This window comes from Mus caroli, chromosome 5 (genome assembly GCF_900094665.2).
Source record: "Mus caroli chromosome 5, CAROLI_EIJ_v1.1, whole genome shotgun sequence".
NCBI classification, from domain to species: domain Eukaryota; kingdom Metazoa; phylum Chordata; class Mammalia; order Rodentia; family Muridae; genus Mus; species Mus caroli.
Window position 1 is genome coordinate 17,211,917 of NC_034574.1, and position 18,164 is coordinate 17,230,080.

The window sequence follows — 18,164 nt, forward strand, 5'->3', positions numbered from 1 at the left end:
AATTAGAATACTGAATCTCAAAAATGTATGTTTTCCCCTTTGAATCTAAATGATTACAAATATATTCTTGGTTTTCAGATTTAAGATAGATTAGAGAATGAGGAACGAAGCAAATGAACTCTATCAACTGAAGTTACACTGAAGAGAATAGAGAGAGAGAGAATATAAACTGAAGAGAATAATGACTTGAATTACACTGCTTTGGGTATTATTTGAATATGGAGTTACTTGAAACCTGCAGTGCTAACCATTTTTTCACACATCTCAACTGCAGATTCCCCTCCCTTAACTACTCCCAGTCTCCCCCCATCCCCCTGGGAACCCAGATCCACTCCACCTCCATTTTTTTTTATAGGCAAACTATTTGTTAGATTAAATTTTTCTCCCCTCAACCTTTCATTTTAAGTTTTTTTTTTAATTCCATACTCTATATAATTAGAAATGATCACATCGATTCCTATTTTCTCATTCTAACTCCTCCTGTGTTCCATCCAACAGCTCCCTCCTCACTTCATGTTATCCTATAACCCACTAAGCCCAGCCAGTGCTGCCTACCCAAATGTGCACAGGAGCATGGAAAAACTATCAGTCATTAAATGCTATTTTAAAAGCATAATTGTTCTTCCCTCCTACAACTATTCATTGACAACAACTCCTCTGCAATGGGCAGGGCCTAGAGACCACTCACTCTCTGTCAAACTTTTGGCTGGCATGGTCTTGTGCAGGTCTTGTGTAGGTAACCACAGACACTATTAGTTCAGAATTGCAACAGCCAGGCCATGTCATGAAAATCTCAGTTTCTTTTAATAATGACTGGATTTTTAACCTTATTCCTCACTCAGTTCTTTGCATTAATCCAAATGATCATTTTTTTTTATAACATGGCTTCTTTTAAGCTTTATCAACATTTTATCTTTAATGTAATTATATAACCATATACCACACCTCTTTTGTTATTGGTAAAACATGGTGGCTCTAATGAGAAGACTCCGTTGTTTGAGGAGTTAGTCCCTAGCTGGCATAACTGTTTGTGAATGATTTGGAAGAATGGCCTTGTTAAAGGAGGCATGTGGTTGGGGATCACTCCCAGTTAGCACTCCCTAACTTGTACCTGTGCATCAGGACATAAGGTTACAGCTATTGCCCAAGCACCGTGCTTGCCTGTATGCTGCTATGATCCCTATGATGGTGGCCATGACCTCATCCTTTCTAACCCCAATAAACACCCCTAGGAGTCATTGGTCTCATTGTGTTTGTCACAGCAATTGAGAAGTAACTAAGGCATAAAGTTAATATAATTTTTACATATACTTTGAGAAAAGTAAATTTAGGCATAGGCTTGGAATAATTTTACAGTATGCAATTGAGAAGACAATCACCCCTGTTTTAAAAGAGTTATTCATAATTTTATGGTTGGAAATAAAGTATTATACCTAAGTGCTATGTTAGAATATTCGTATAATTTGCAGAGTAAAAATAAGCATGCACATGCTCTGAAAATCTAATAACTTTATCTGTCAGTTTAGAAAATCAAAATAAAACATAATTTTACAAGCAACACAAAGAAAGTCATTATAAAACAAACAGAACCTGCTAAGCTCTTTGAAAAAAAAAATGTTACTGATAGAGGAACACAGTTAAAGAAAAAAAAATGTGGTTAAAGCCACCTGAGGGTCTTCAGCAGGCCAGGGATAGGCTAAAGGATCAAGAGATTCCCTGATACAACTGTCCGGTCCTTAATTTATCCCCCAGGGTCACTAAGGAGACAGCAAGAATAACTGTGATAGTCTGAAAATGAAAGGCTTTGATGGCCTCAGCTCTCCACTGTACCTATCCAGGGAGTGTCAGAGAATGTGTCAGGTGTCTGTCTGGCAGAGTGACTTTTAGGTTGGTCTGCCTGGAGACAGTTCTTTAACTGTGTTCTCTCTGGAGAGAGTGCTGGGTTTCTGCCAGTAAGTATTAGTGATGTCTTACAGGATTTGAGACAATGGGAGGCTAGTTACTGAAAAGGCAAAAACATCATGAAAGAATTATAAACTATTTTGTGAGTTCAATAAACTATTAGGTGTAATTTGAGATGCTTTGAAAAAAAAAGAGCAGGATTCTTTTAACAGATAAGGCAGATGGTGCCTGAGAAATGGTGCTCCAGGTTGACCTGCACACACCAGCACACATTCCCGCATGTATGTGTATCCACAGGCACACAAGATTGTCATACAGGAAGAAGTTCTTGTGTCTGGAAACATCAATAGTGAGAGTCACTTTCACTGGTGATCTGGAAGCACAATTAGCTGTGTTACCCCTTATATAGAACAAATTGTTGATAAGAAAAATGCTTAGACTTATATTATAGTATATATGTGTATGTTATATATACCACATATATGATATATGTGTATATTTATACTTTATGTGTGTGTGTCTTATAACTATGTGCAAGAGGTTGACTTTTTAAAATTTAAATGCATAGCTAGGAGAAACCACTATTTATATTATATTTAAATGTAGTTGTTTTGTTTTTTGTTGTTTGTTTTTACCGAAAGGGAAAGAGAAACAGTCGATAGGGAGCCTGTGTAAGTAGCTTACTCCGCCATCCAGCTTTTTAAAAAATGTAAATTGCCTTTTAAATAGATTGTCTTTTTTTCTTCATCCAGTGGTCAGGCATGTAAAAACAGCCTCACCGAATGTGTAGGGATTTGCAAACAAACTCAATTCCAATAGCGGAGAATGGGACCTGCAGAGAGCTGGGAATTCAGCTCCTAGTTTGTGGAGCTGTTCTCCGAGGCTGAGCATCTGCCAGCCACATGGCTGGTCTGTATCTGAGCACAGGTGGGAAGTGTGGCCGCATTGCCGGGGCACTGAGTGGGGATTTGTGGCTGATGTCAAGAACTCCTTAGAGAACCCACAGGCAGAGCATTAAACACCACTCCCATCAGGCAGATTCAGGGTGGTAAACAGGCTTTGAAGTACCAAGAGGGAGAAATACAGCAGCCACTTGCTCTGCTCCAGGAAAGCCAGTCACCAGGGGCAGAAAGAGAAGCTCCTTCTTCAGGGCTCCAGTGAGCTTCTGGTTCCATGCTTTACAACTTCAGCCATTTTTCTAACATCCTGACAGCACAGTGACATTTAACCTAACTATTCTCTTTCTTTGGGAATTCCTTAAATATCCTTCTATGTCACCTGTCATTAACCTGAGGTGTGTGTGTGTGTGTGTGTGTATGCCTGGTTGGTGTTCAATATGGCTACAGAGTGTGCAACTGGAATAGGACCTTGGTAGCCTCTATCTCTGCTTCTTGCATGGCTGAGTGACCTTGGCATGGTTGTTTAGATTATATAGGCCTGAATTTCCTATAACAATTTCACAGGGGTATTGCAAAAGTTCACTTTGGTGGGGGGTTCAAACTGTTTACTTGTGAATCCTAAGCACCAGCATATATAACTGTGCTATGGGTATATGCTCTCTGGCTCGTCATGTGGACATTTCCTTCCGCACCTGTATCAGAGCTGTGGTGGTACACCTTGCTGAATCACCACGCTTATTTGCCCTGTAATAAATGAGACACTACAGAAGCACGGCACCAGCAGCTAGTGTGCTTTATTAGAGCAGACACCGGCAGTGGGCTGAATATCTTCTTTACTGATGAATAATGATGTGGTCACTAACCAGCCTTAGCAATGAATGCTAGCCCTCAAGGGGAAGGAGCTTTAGATACTTCACTGTCCACAATGGAGGGCTGAGCACAGGCTTACACAGAGGATACAGGAAAGTAACCAGAAGGAAATGCCTCTATTTGGTAGTCTCAACTTTTCATGACTGTATGACAGCCACTGAGAACTATGGGGAAATCTTGTTCCTGTAAAATGGTGGGTTTGTTTGTTTGTTTGTTTTTTCTTTTGAGAAAGTATAGAAAAATAAGTGAAATGAAATGCTTTGTTCTTGTGAGTCAATGATGCATACTGTACACGCTGACTGCAGGGTTGGTGTTGGTGTGGTTGGTGAGGCTGCCCATTTCTTTATGAGGATGCTCTGCTCATGTGGAATCCTATGTAAGTGTCACATTTGATCTCATGATTAAAAACAATGCAAGCTGACTGCATAGTTTTTTAAACAACTGGCACACAATACATTTAATTTCTTTACATCCCTCATAATGAAGCAACTTAACTGTTACCTAATTCATATTCCTAACTATGCAATTATAAAAATGTTTATGGAATGTCTCCAAATTTGGACAGACAGAACCCAGAACATAGTGGAAGAAGTTTTGGCGATTGTAAGATCTAGAGAAGAAAGAATTACACAGACATCACACTAAGGGCCCAGGGGGCAGCATAAAAAGCTAAGAGAACTTGAAGTTTTTCAATGTGTACAGTGACAGCAGTAAACATTCCTCAAATCCCCAAGAATAAAATATCAAATCTATGTAAATCAATGGTTAAACCCCATCCTCCAAAGGCATGCCGGCAATCACTTGTCTTATTGGCTTTAAATATGCAAGCCTAGCTATAATAATCTGAACTGGGCATATGTCATTCATTATATCATAACTATAAATTGAAATTTGTAATTTTCCCCAGATGTTTCTAGCAATAGCAGTAGGCAATTAATGATGACAAGACTAGAGAAATCCTCCAAACAACTTTATACTCAGTTTGCAAAACAGTTAATATTCACCCTACCATGTATTCTGTGAAAAGCAGAGGCATCAATACACTGTGCTCCCTAGGGACTCAAGGTATTTAAGTTTTATTTAATTACACGGTGTAGCCAGCCAGTTATTATGTGGAGTAAGGCAGTGAAGAGTCACACTGTTTTGTGGGTCCTCTGATAGCACTGAGTTCTAAGTGCTTAGATGCTGGCAAAGGCATAATGAAGAACATAAGGAACTCTTAGGTGAGGGGGGAGACACAGAGAAATAAAATCAGTAAAGACAACCAGTTTTGCAGTTTATTCTGTGACCTATACTTTGCCCCCCACCCCCAAATAAATCTTCATAACAACTTTATGAATCAGCCCCCCCAGGACTGTAGGGCAGGCCAGTCCTGAGGGCCAAGCACACATCTCTCTCCAAGTCTGAATTAGTGGCATCGCATTGGCAGCTGCAATTTGGCTGTAATGGGAAGACGCACACCACGGAAACTGGCACACACTGCAGAGCAGGGCTTTTTTCCCCATTAGAAATCTGGATCTTCAAGCCCTGCTCTCAGTGTCTGCCACTAGAGACAGAGATGGTTACACCTAATATTCACTGGACCAGAAGTGGAGGCTGGAGTTCAACAGCCTGTTTTGATAAATTTACTAGCTGCTTTGTGAATACCATTTACTTACAGAAAAAAAGACAACAAACTAGAACTGCTCAAAGATCCAACAATAGATATTGCCAAGCAAACATGGGCCATATGATGTAGTGCTGTGAACAAATATCTCATGTCATGTTACAAGGACAGGGCCTGTACTCTACTTCTGATCTATATTACTGGCCAACTTCCTACAAATATTACAGAACATGCAGTGGACTGAATTCAACCAAACATGACAACTAAAACGAAAGCTGAGGTGCTAACACACCATAAGCATCCATAAAATTCAAAATGTCTTTCCTCCATGTTTCTACTGCCTGTCTTTAAAATATCTTGACATTTATTTATTCATGCACGTGTGTGTCCTGTATACCACGGTAAGCAAGACTCAGTCTCTCCTCTAGCTGTGGGGTTCCTGGGATTGAACTCTGGTCATCAGCCTTGGTACCAGGTACTTTGCTCACTGGCCATCTGACTGGCTCTCTTTTTGTTCTTAAATAACTTTATCGAAATGTAATGTATTTGCCACAAAGTTTACTCCTCCACACAGTTGGGTGGGGTTTGTATGTGTGTGTGTAGTGTGGTATGTACGGTGTGTGTGGGGGGATTTGTGTCTACTCACACTACTTCATTTTATTCTCCTCTCTCAAGCATAGTTGAATTCTCATAATTTAAACACATATACGGTCCAATTTAAAGAAACAGGTCCAGTCTTACTCTGTTGACGTCTCAAGCCCACACTCCTGTGGCATCAGAAAAAAAGCTTACTTTACGCTACAATCAGGACACCCAGAATGACACTGACTTTTTTGAAAACCCATTAAGACTGGTGCAGTACTATTAACTATGTCATATGGCACTGTTTCCTACAGGCTGCACTCTAATGGACAGCAGATCTCTAGAACCTACTAGAAGTCTTCTTGCATTCTGAAAACTTCACACACACAGACAGCAGTTCCATCTGCCCCATCCTGGCACAACCACTATTTGAATCTCTGTTTCACTGAGCTTGGCTATTTTAGATTCTGCATATAGTAGGAATTATGTAGGCACTGCCCTTCCTTCTGAGAATGGCTTGTTTTACTTAGCATAATGCCCTCCAGGTTCACGTGCACAGTTGAGGGAGATAGATTTCCTTAGGTAAAATACTTATTTTAAGTAAATAAAAGCAAAAGTACAAACCAAGCTAAAGCCAACAGAAAGAGAGAAATAAAAGCAAAAATAGAAAATAGGAAAAAAGTCAACAAAAACTGAGTTGAAATTTTAAAATATTTTGAAGTTCCAATCCATTTGCCTGCAAAATTCATGATATCCTGTTTTGCTGGCTGAGTAGTATTCAATGTGTAAATGAACCACATTTTTGGTGTCCATTCTTTGGTGAGAGGCACCTGGGTTGTTTCCGGTTTTTGGCTATTATAAATAAAGCTGCTATGAATATGTATGTATGTACACACACACACACACACACACACACACACATATCTTGAAGAAATATGTGACTTGAACAGAACAGTTGTAAAAACGGAAGCAGGAAGCAGTCATTGACAATCTAAAAACAAAGTTCAGATCCAGATGCATCACAGGTGAATTCCACCAGTTCATCAAAGCACTCTGCTGGGCTATGTCCGCTTGATACACTCTAAAGTCATCTGAAAGGAAGGCATCTCAGTTAAGAAAATGTCTCCATAAAATCAGGTTGGAGGCAAGCCTCTAGGGCATTTTCTTAAGTAGTGATTTATGGGAGAGGGACCAGCCCATTGTGGTTGATATCATCCCTAGGCTGGTGGTCCTGGGTTCTGTAAGAGCAAGCTATGTAGAGCAAGCCAGTTAATATCACCAACTTGAACTGGTAGTATGTTATATGAATCATGGACTCAAAGAATCATGGACTCAAATACTTCATAAATGGAAATCCACAACAATGCAAAAAATAGCTGTTGTTTTTAAAAATGTCTCTCTCTTGAAGTTGGTTCTGGGAATGGGATATGGTCAGCCTATTCCGCCTACAGTGTTGAGTTCTCTCTCAGCACACACAAAGAGCACTGCATGTGTAAAACAGTAACAGGCTGATAAAGTTGAGAAAAAACCCTTCCTAGGTCTGCTTTTTCTGTGTGTCCTCGCTAAGCCTGGCTGTGGTGCAGTTACAGAGCGGCTTTCCAGCAGATTCTGCAGCAAATACAGCCTTGGTTCTCTGTCAGAGCAGGCACAGCTTTGGTAACAACCCAACTTATTCACTTATAAACTATATTTCCTTAAAACTTGCAATTCTATTCCTAAAATTATTCAGACCCAGCAAAATCCTTTATATAACTAAAGTGAATATTGTATTAAGTAGTTTGTTTCATTTTATTTTTCATATTTTAAATAAAAGTAATTGCCATTATAGGCTCCACAGGCACTGGGAAATACACTAAGCATAACTACTAGCAAAGCAAACACCCCAATACACATATCATTCACTATTCTATGAGAGAGTACACTCATTACACAAAACATAAAATGTATCTCCCAGTAGAAACCACAGAAGATATGATCATGATAAAACAAACATGTGTAAGTAAATCTCCTGCACATTTTCCTATCATCTACAGCCTCATCCCATCCCTAACATACATCCTTTCAGTCCTTAGAACCAGAGGATGCTGTTAATTATTTAGAGAAGAAATTACTAGCCTAGGCCTAATTTTCCCTAGTGTATCAATGTCAAATAACTCTCAGAGACACATAAGGTATACTAGCGTAAACCACAGTATTAGAGACAATGGGCCCAGAAGGCGACTCGACTGAGTCAGTGGGTGCTCCACGGCAGGTGGCAGCAGCAGTGCCATGTTCACCTGGAGCAGCTTAACTGAACATTGCTGTGTGGATCTTGTTAGAAAATAAATGTTATTTATTGGCACTCACTGTAGCACGCAGTGGTTTTAAACGATGAGGCATTGCCTTCATTTAAACAGAGAAACTCGATAAGCCAGATCATTTCGATTTCCCAGTTTGGTAATAGTCCTCCAAAATGTCAGCCCTTAAGAGAAAGATTAGTTCATTACATTGCCTGGGTGGAAAAGAACAAAGTCACACATAGCTTTGTTATGTGTCCTCTGGGCAGACAATATGAAGACTCCATGCTACTATTTTGTTTTTGAATATATATTATAAGCCATTTAAAATGTGCTAGATTTATATATGAGCTGACTATGCAATTACTATAATTCAGCCAGGAAAGAATAAAAATTCAACTAGGAAAACCCAAAAACCCTATAAAGAATATCTGTGCTTCTTCAACTTCAATGTCCAAGTTCATTTCTGACTTACAATTCTTACCTCTTAATGTTATAAACAAACAAACAAACAAACAAACAGCAACAACAAACCAAACAGCCCTGGTGGTGCTCCGGGGTTGTAACATTTTCCTCTGGGCCATCAATGAATTCAGTCTGTGCCTTGACATGGAACAGCTACAATATGTATGTCATAACAAGCAAGTAGATTTATTCTCGATTTCATTCCACAGAGTAGCAAGACAAGAGAACAACTATCTACCAAATTCCCTTTTTTTCTGTGACAAAACAATGTGCACCAATCAGCAGCTGCCTAATTCATATTCTGAACCCGAGTCAACCCTCGGCAAAGCTGTGAAGTCAGCCAAATCCATCAGCTATGTCCTCCCTCCTCCCCTTTCAAAGCCTTTTCTCCTCCTGGCGCCAAGTGCCCTCCTGCTCTGTCCAAGCTCCTGAAAAAATTCAAAGCTCTGTTTTGAGGGGGGAAAAAGGACCTCCCTAAAGGCACCCCAAGGCCACCTTCACGCATAAGTGGGAATGTGCCCCACAGGGACACGAATAGGGAGCAGACCCCACCTTTCACCAGGAGATGCCACCTGCACCCCTAGCCTAAGCACACAGAGCTCTTTCTAATCAGTCAAGTAGAAGCCAGTAACCAACTGAGAACTCACCCTCAAACTGCTCAAAATAAAGGACTGGTAGACTCATTGGCCATCCAAAGAAAGATTTGAGGCCAATGTCAGTATTTTTACAACTCACAAAGTACTTGAGAATAAACAAAAATATTTAAAAGACAAAATAATGTTATCTAAACCTAACTTCACATCAAAATAAACCAAGCAGACTGTACTACATCTTGTTATTTAAAAATGTACAGAAACCAGACTAAAGACTGCTTCTAAGTCACTGTGAGTAGCTATCACAGGATCTATACTTAGGTCATCCCAGAATACTCTTCAGAAAAACACAGGCCGGCAGCCGTCCCTGACCACCGAGATCGTCAGCAGTGTCTCTGTGTGTGCCTGATGTATGATGGAACTCTTTTCACTTTTACATCTCTGGCTTGGGTTTTTGAGTTTTTCATTTCTTCAGCATCTTTCTTTAAGAATGCCCAGGTTTCACTGAGCAGTTACTTCATGTCCCTTAGGATGGGTGCTACTCTCTCTGATGTGTCCCTGTCCTGCTCAGCCGGCTTTCCCTTTTAACTTCTATCATTATCTTTGCTTTGACATCTGACATATTACTGCAAGCTCATTAGGTCCTTGTACATGTTATTTACATGGTAAATCTTTTCCCTTCACTTAAAACCTGCATTTTTTCTGTGTGACAGGATATTGTTGGGTCCTGATTTTTAGATAATTTTTTAGATTACTAATTTCTGCCTTTTAAGAGTAATGTATTTATATTTAATGTAATTTTTATACATTTGGCTTAAATTAACTACTTTTTACTTTCCCTCTCAATATACAGAGGATTGGAAGTACTAACAACAGTATACATTTTGAGATGTATAGTGTATAGACCTTAAAGTTTTGAAGCAAGAAGTGCAAACTGCTAGGTACAATGTGGTACAATAATTATTTTAAGCTTTTATTTTATTTTTATTGTTTTTTCTTTATATATACATTGGTATATGTTATATATACACTGATATATACCATATATGATATACATAGCCATACATATTTGTGTTATGTGGTAAACTTTGAATAGGGTACTAACATCTATTTATTTAAAAAATTATATCTATGTATGTTTCCTATAATACACTGTATTTTCGTCATGGTTCTTGATTTTAAAATGCAGAAATATGCTCTGTGTTCCTTTCCTCTGAGAGTTTTGGTTATTTTCAGCCTGCTAGACAATTCAATTAGTGGCTAATCACCTTGAACTGTACCATTTGTCTTTAAAAATAAAACGTTTTAAGGACAGATCTGTGCATGGCCAGTAAAGTTATATATGGGTCTGTGGAATACAGCCAGCCTCAACATCCAAACTACCATCCTATTCTCTCTATTAAAGACCTTCAAAGTTGGGTCTTTATTTCCAAGGGAAAGCCTTTCTGGGTGTCTTTGTGCCTAAGCTGGGTATACAAGTAGATTTCAGACACTGGAATGATATCATACAAATAAGCCAATCAATCACGTGAACTAGTATGACTGAGAATCGAGTGAGAAGGGTAAACACATCAGCAATCCCCGCCACAGAGAACACAACAGCGGCTCCTTTGGAGAAGGAAATGGATTTCCGGGTGGAGTTTAGCTTTACTTGCTGGTGTACACAGCCATTTCCACCAGAGGCTTTAGATGCTGCCACCTGTATGAGAAATGTTGCAATCACTTTCCTATTACTAGAAATTAGACTTGCAACATGTAACAGTAATTGTTCATACCAACACTTACACCTCTGACCATGACACAGGTGAGCACCCTGGAGCATATTTTAACAATCAATTCTAAGTGGACACAGACTACACTTTGTAACACTGTTGCATAATTGATTATAGGCTAGTACTACATAAAACAAAGATTTAATGTTGTTACTCCAAAAAGATGCTAGATATTAATCATTTCTCAAGCATAGTTTAAATGCTTTGTTAAAGCTACAAAACAGCTATAAACCCCAGACTTTTTAGCTGACCATCTTAAAAAGAACATACAAAGATCTGGGGATTTTTTCTCCAGCACAGTCTGGAAATGTCAAAAATTGCAACCAGTTAGAACTCAAAACCCTGAATCTCTCTTCCATAATTGATGAACAGAAATCACTCTGGGACTTGCTAAATGAAATTTCCTTGGAGTAGAACGATTCCAAAGAGATTCAAGAGACTTGGGGCATAATTCATATTTTAAGTACATGTGAGAGACAAGCCCCAAGAGTCAACACAGAATCACATAAAAGCTACTTTCCGGCACATATTCTTGAGGCAGCATTCAAAAGAAAACAGCAAATGAATTCACACTGTGGTCCTGCTGCTGCAGGGGCAGGGTCATGTCTGCTGCTTGATTATGTATCCTAAGGGACTGATGGCCCTGGCTTCAGCTCTTCACTTTGCCTAGCAACTGACCATTACAGACATCTCCATATGACTAACTTGTTCAGAGAGATGGGAAGAACCGCAGTCCACCGAGCAAGTCAATTTAAGATAGATTGTTATGCCATTTTAAGCTTCCAGAGACGTGTTTGCTTTACCATTAAGAAGAAAAAAACCAAAAAACCAAAAACAAAAACCACGGTTGTGTGTGTTGGGGGGTGGGAGTCCACTATAACAAGTTGCGAAAAGCTCTACACAGAGAGACGTCAGAAAGGATAAAGTCATAGAGTGTTAATTGGGGGATTTACTATTGTAAGCACTGAACATCAAGTAAATACAGTGTTGATTTCCTTAATCAGATACTACCTCTCTCTCCAAAAGTACTTATCAAAGTGCATGGTTTTGTTCATCTTTGACTGTACATGTAAGTATAAAATGCTATTAAATATAAGTGATTACTATCATTAAGGTCTTACTACTTTTGTTCCTTCTATTGACACTAGTAATCTTTCATATTATAATTACATGGAGTGTTAATAGGATAAAGCCTGATGCATGGCTGGTTTTATCTCCACTGTGTGAATATGTGACCTACTAATCTTCATCTAAAATGTTCAACTAGAAAAGCTTCTCAAATGCATACCATACGATGCTAATGCCTTTTGAAAATTGACTCAAAATATGAAAAATAATCAAATTATAAACTGGAACTCATGCAATAATTTTAGTTAAAACCAATTATTTCAAGCTTTAAATTTTAATTTTGAAATTAGTCATTTCCACTTATTGTTTTTGAGGTGGATTATCTAACTAGGATACCAGCAACCTTCAGGTTGCTAAGTCCTACAAGCCCTTCTTAGATTTTGTTTTGATTTCTGGACAGTTCAACTTGCTAACTCTACCCTTTATAGAGCTGTTCCCTCTTGCTCTTGGAAGTCCTCTCACCCAATGTCCCCCCTTTCCCTTCACCTTTCTCAGAGGCATTTGCTAATCCATCTGCTGTATCAGGAAGCCTCAGTTTACTGAAATTCTCTTCTCCATTTTTCCTGAAAAGTGATCTCATTTAAATCGCAGCTTTACCAGCTCATTCCTAGATGTGTCTTAAGCCACAAGTTTTTAGAGCTTCTTCCATTGTATAGCACACACTTCCACATGAGGATCCAAGCTGTCTTGTCTGTCTTGTTCTTCCCAATGTCTTCACTCTCAGAGTGAAGGTTGTATACTCAGGACAGAAACTGAAGCATTATCTTTCAGGATCATCTTGCCTGAACCACAATAGATCACGTGCAAATATGATGCCTCCCTAGCCCACTGATGACCACCTTGGTTCATTTCTCCCTGGATTATGTCCTAGTCTTCTTGCTCTATTCCTAATCTCTAGCCAAGCCTCCTCCTCTCCCTATACTCTGGGTCCAGAAGAACCATTATATAGTTTGATTGTATGACTTACCAGTTAAAACCATTTCAAACCTCAACTCCCATCACAGCCTGTGAGCTCAGAGCTGATCCTAGCCTTCTTCTTAATGTTTTTTACTTACTGAAAAATGTCACACTCTCCTCAGCACCCCCAGCCCTGCTGGTTCTTTTATTTCCTGGACCCCAAATTTCATTACTATAAAATCATCATTCTTCCCGCCCTAACTTACAGACCCCAGCCCTCATCATTCTTCCCGCCCTAATTTACCACCCCAGCCCTTTCCTGTGTGCCCCAACATTTATAGTTACCCTGATCTTTGTAAACAAGATTTCTTCAACATTGTATCTTTGCTATCTACTTTGATACATTTAAAAACTTTTAGGTACATATCAATTGCGGGCGGGGGTTGACCCCTTCTTCCAACTTCCAGGTGCGCATATCTCATGCTTGCTCCTGAGAAATGTCACCCTGCTATACAACAGCATCACTGTTTAAGTGGCTTTGACTAGACACGGGTGCAAGGAGCACCTCCCACTGCAGGCTTCAGCACACTCTGTAGACTAAATGTCATGCCTTACTTTAAAATGCTGTCTGATGATGCCTGCCCATCCAGTTTGAGGAGAACCTAGGCTATACAGCAAACCAGTCGCAACCCCACCATTATCCCCAAAAGCAGAAAAGAGTCTGTTCTGACACACATATCAAAAGAATACAAACATTTCTACCCAGGATGGGGATGAGGTATTTAAATACAAGCTTTCAACAAATACATGGCATCAAGTCTGCTTTCCTGTCTTCAAGCAAGGTAAATTCCCAAAGCCCCTTTAAAAACCTGTCAGTTTTGTCTCTTAAGCATAATCAATGCTTCTGACTATGGATCAATTTGAAGTTGATCTTCCATTGCTTGTCTTTCCCAGCAAACAGGCAAATGATCCAGGGTCTGTTTCTATTTCCAGACACTAGATTTGAAATCCAGACGAAATGCAGGCTTTTAATAACAAAATACACCTGAGACTGAGATCTTAACATTCACTAGTACTGCCGTTAATAGTGTCTTAATAACCTTGAATTTAAAGAATGTACAAAATGCCATCAGCCACATCCTTTTCAAAGACAAAATGGTGCTCTTGGGATCATGAGATTAAGAGCTACAAATCTGATGTTAGTTTACTGCCTGTGAGATATGGAGTAAGTCACTCAAATAATTCTAGTTTCAATTTCCATAGATTGTTTCTCTTTTGAAGTATGATTTATAGGATAGAGACAACACACATGAGTACCTAAAGACAGGTAAATAGACATGTCACTATTAGCTACCTCCAGTGATATTGTTACTATCCCGTTTGCTCATGTTTAACACATCAGGCAGCGCCAACTGTTAGTATAGGTAGGGAGAGCACCGCTTAGTTCTTTATGGTCTGATGTTTCATCAAGGGTCGCTGAGATTGTCCACCACAGTGAGGGAGCCCAACCACACTGCTACTGCCCCCTGGAAGGATGCTGGACCATATGCAGCCATCCAGTGCCAAAGCACTTGTCTCATTCTGATTCTGAGAAGGGTCTGACCTGCCAAACACCAACAACTATGCTTTCTGCAACATGCAAATGCATGTGACAGGTGTCTCCTGCCCCGCACTGACCAGGAGAGCTGCAGCGGGAACAGATGGCCCAGCTGGCAACATGGGCGCTTGCCTCACTTGGTAGCATCATAGGTGCTGCGGCTGGGTGGGATAACTCACTGTTTTCTGATGTGTCTGTAACCTTGACTGCTGTCTTTCCCACAGGCCAGTTTTAGTTTGGATGTGTTTCTAACGTTCAGCATTTGACAACCAAGGACATCGGTAGGAAAAATGAAACATCTTTCAAAAAGCTGATCTTCTCCACGTACAATGGCTCCAGCCCAGATATTAATCCCTTTCCCTTGAGCCACTTTCCTCACCTATGTATCATTGCAATGTTTAAAAAAAAAAAAAGAAAGAATATAAAGTTGCTTTGTGTGCACTTTCTACAAGCTGAATGTAACACTACAGTGTGTTCAAAGGAGAGAGACCTCCCAACACCCACCCCAACTGAAATAAAAAGCTACAGACATATAAAGATACTTTTCCCTAATGGTAACCAATGCTGAGACCATTTGTCTTCGTCTGTATTTGTTCTAGATGACAGACAGTGAGCTTAAGAAGCAGGTGACTCTACCATCTGCCCTCACATCAGAAAGGGGACATAACACATTCTGGTAGGAAAACTTACACGTTTAGGTGTAATTTGTGAGTAACTGTAGGTTTAAAACACAGACTAGACCTTTAAACATGAAAAGGAACTCACATGTTTGTTAATTTATTCAGTTTACATCACAGTATCAGCCACCCATCTCCTCTCAGTTCCCTCTCACACAGGTCCCCCCCATTCTCTCCCTTTTCTTTTCCTCTGAGAAGGGGGAGCCTCCTTGGGTGTCATTCCCCTAACTCTCATATTTGCAAAGCTATTTTTACCTATCTTTTTATTTATAGGCCATCTGTAATACAAATTATGACTCACTGTCACAATGTAATTGATATGTAAAGATGTAGTAAAATTAAGATGATGTAATTATAGGTTATATATACACACTGTTCATTTCTGTAGGGAAAATCCCCTTGATCACCATAGCCAACATTAGCATCACATACACAGCAGTCAAGAGAAAGCATGAGTCCTGCTGACGAGGAACTGATGAAGGCTTTGTTCCTTCCCGTTCAAGCCTCCTGACCCGAGAGATCAGGTACTGACTCCTTAGGCTACCATGTATTCACCTTGGAATGTAAGACACGGTGACTACGTCTTGCTCATTGTTCATTTCTTTACTTATTTTGATATAGTGTTCCATGTGTCTCTGGCTGGCCTGACACTTCCTGTTCACTCTGAACTTCCAGTTCCCCAGCTTCCACCTCCAAAATGCTGAGACAAAGGTTACCAGACACCACTTATGTTTCTATTTGCGATACACAGTAGTTTTGTATATTTATGGGGCACAGTGTGTTGCTCCCATACATGTAGGATGTGTAATGGCCATATCAGAGTAGCCGAACCACTCCGAATGTTTATTAGTCCTTAGTATCCAGACCATCAGGACTCCTGTCTACTGGCTATTTTAGCTATGCCAAGGTTTCTCCACCATGAACAGATTGACCAATTTGTGTCAGTATTCTCCTGACTGTTCCCTTGCCTTTCTCTTCTAGTGCATCACTTCCTGTTGTGACCAGCCCATCATCACCTAGTCCCTGCTTCTACCCACACAGGTCTTACCAAGGTCGTTGGCCATCTTTCCTCATGGCTGAACCTAAGGGATCCCTTTCTTTCCTTACCTCTCTTCACCTCAACACCTGTTGGACCCTGATGGTCTTGTGCTGCTCAGAAGCAGCTCCACAACTGTGAAGGCTGGGGGAACCCCCTCTTCTGAGTCACACTGTTCTATCTCATCCTTCTTGCTTCCTGCAAATGTTCCTTCTCAGCATCATTAGCTGTCAGTATCTTACTCAAAAGAGAAAAGGCTTTGGGTATTTTCTAGACCAATAAACATGACCCTTCACAATCTGGCATGCGCTTATTTCTATAAACATCCTTCCTGCAATTAACAACATGCTTCTATTCACATATGTCTATTTCTGTTCCTCGCTGCCTTGTCCGGAATATTGCTGACCTACTCCAAGTCCCTGGAATATATCTTACTGTATCCTGTGTCTCAGCTTTCCACAGAGTACCCTTCTTGTCTATATTCCTTTTCCTCCCCCACCTACCTGCCATTCATAATTGTCCTTCAGAAGTCAACTGGAGCATCAGCTATGCTCCAGCTATCCCAGCAGAAGCATCAGATTTATGAGCGATTAACTCCACTTGGATAGTTCATCCTTAGCAGTTTTCTCATAGACCAGAGATAAGATTTCTCATGAAGCCATGGCAAATTACAGACCCATGGTAACTTTTCAATGGTTTGCAGACAGCATCAGATATGCTAAGCACAGTCTGATATACTAGATGCTGGACTTTGCAAAGTCAGAACCATGTTTCATAGAATACTGTATTTAAAGCAACACATTCCCTTGTTTGTGAAAATCTCACAAATGAACCAAACAATCATCCAGGCCATCAATCATGGCTCTCTAAATAAACCTTTTATTTTATTTTATTTTATTTTATCGTAATTAAATATTTTATATGGACAAAAATATAGAGAACCCCAAAAACAGAAGCAAGGGAAGCCTACATAGAAGGGCCTATCTCTGATCCATGCCACAGAGGACCTCCCAACCTATAGCTTTACTTCTGATTTGTGTCTATGTGTGCCCAGGTCTTGCCTCTCCGTCCTACAAATTGTCTTCTTTTAAATGTGTCCACTTCTACTGCCACTAATTACAAACATTTACAAAGCTGTGAGTCAAGCCCTGAAATGGTCACTGTGACTGTGACATGGTCACTGTGACATCAGCAGTCATTCTGAAAATCTCCGTTATCCTGACTACACCTTCATCTTTCCACCTTCCCCTCTCCTATAACTGGTTTAATGATCTTTTCCTCACTCACCTCTTTAAGCTTCTCCTGTCCTCATCTTCATTCCTCTTTTGCTAGTCCCATTTCTGTGTTATCATAGCAGCTTTCTAAATGCCAGATGAAAATGCAGCTTTAAGAAATAAAGTTACAAGATAAAGGACAGAATAAATGATGTGTTCTCTGCTGGAGTGCAAGGTGCCACACTATCGCTTAGTCCGTTGTGGGGTTGACAATGTGTACTCTCATCATTGGTCCACACCTGACTCCACGCTACACAAAAATTAACGAGTGGGAAAACATTCTTAAGTGCCAATTCATTTGGAAAGGACGAAGATAAAGACCTTTACAAATTAACAAAGAAAAAAGAAAGAAAGAAAGAAAGAAAGAAAGAAAGAAAGAAAGAAAGAAAGAAAGAAAGAAAGAAAGAAAATATGGTTACATAACCATATTACAATGTGACCAACTTAAGGCATTTTCACTAAATTCTTTTAATAGAAGATGCAATGCCATGTTCAACATCCTTAATCATCAGGGAAAAGCAAATCAAAACAACCCTGAGAGTCCACCTCACACCAGTCAGAATGGCTAAGATCAAAAATTCAGGTGACAG

At 39.9% G+C, this 18,164-nt stretch overlaps 1 protein-coding gene across 4 annotated transcripts in view; it reads right to left on the minus strand.

Annotated features, from left to right (window-relative positions):
* The window catches only part of Reln (reelin), a 438,806-nt gene that overhangs the window by 327,161 nt on the left and 93,481 nt on the right, over window positions 1–18,164 (minus strand). Inside the window, exon 1 of one of the 4 annotated variants that reach the window (XM_029477129.1) lies at window positions 17,588–17,667. The exons of the other annotated variants lie outside the window; for them this stretch is intronic. The gene's annotated coding sequence lies outside the window, so the exon portion shown is untranslated. Of the gene's footprint in view, window positions 1–17,587; window positions 17,668–18,164 lie in introns of those variants that run through there. 4 annotated transcript variants of the gene reach the window in all.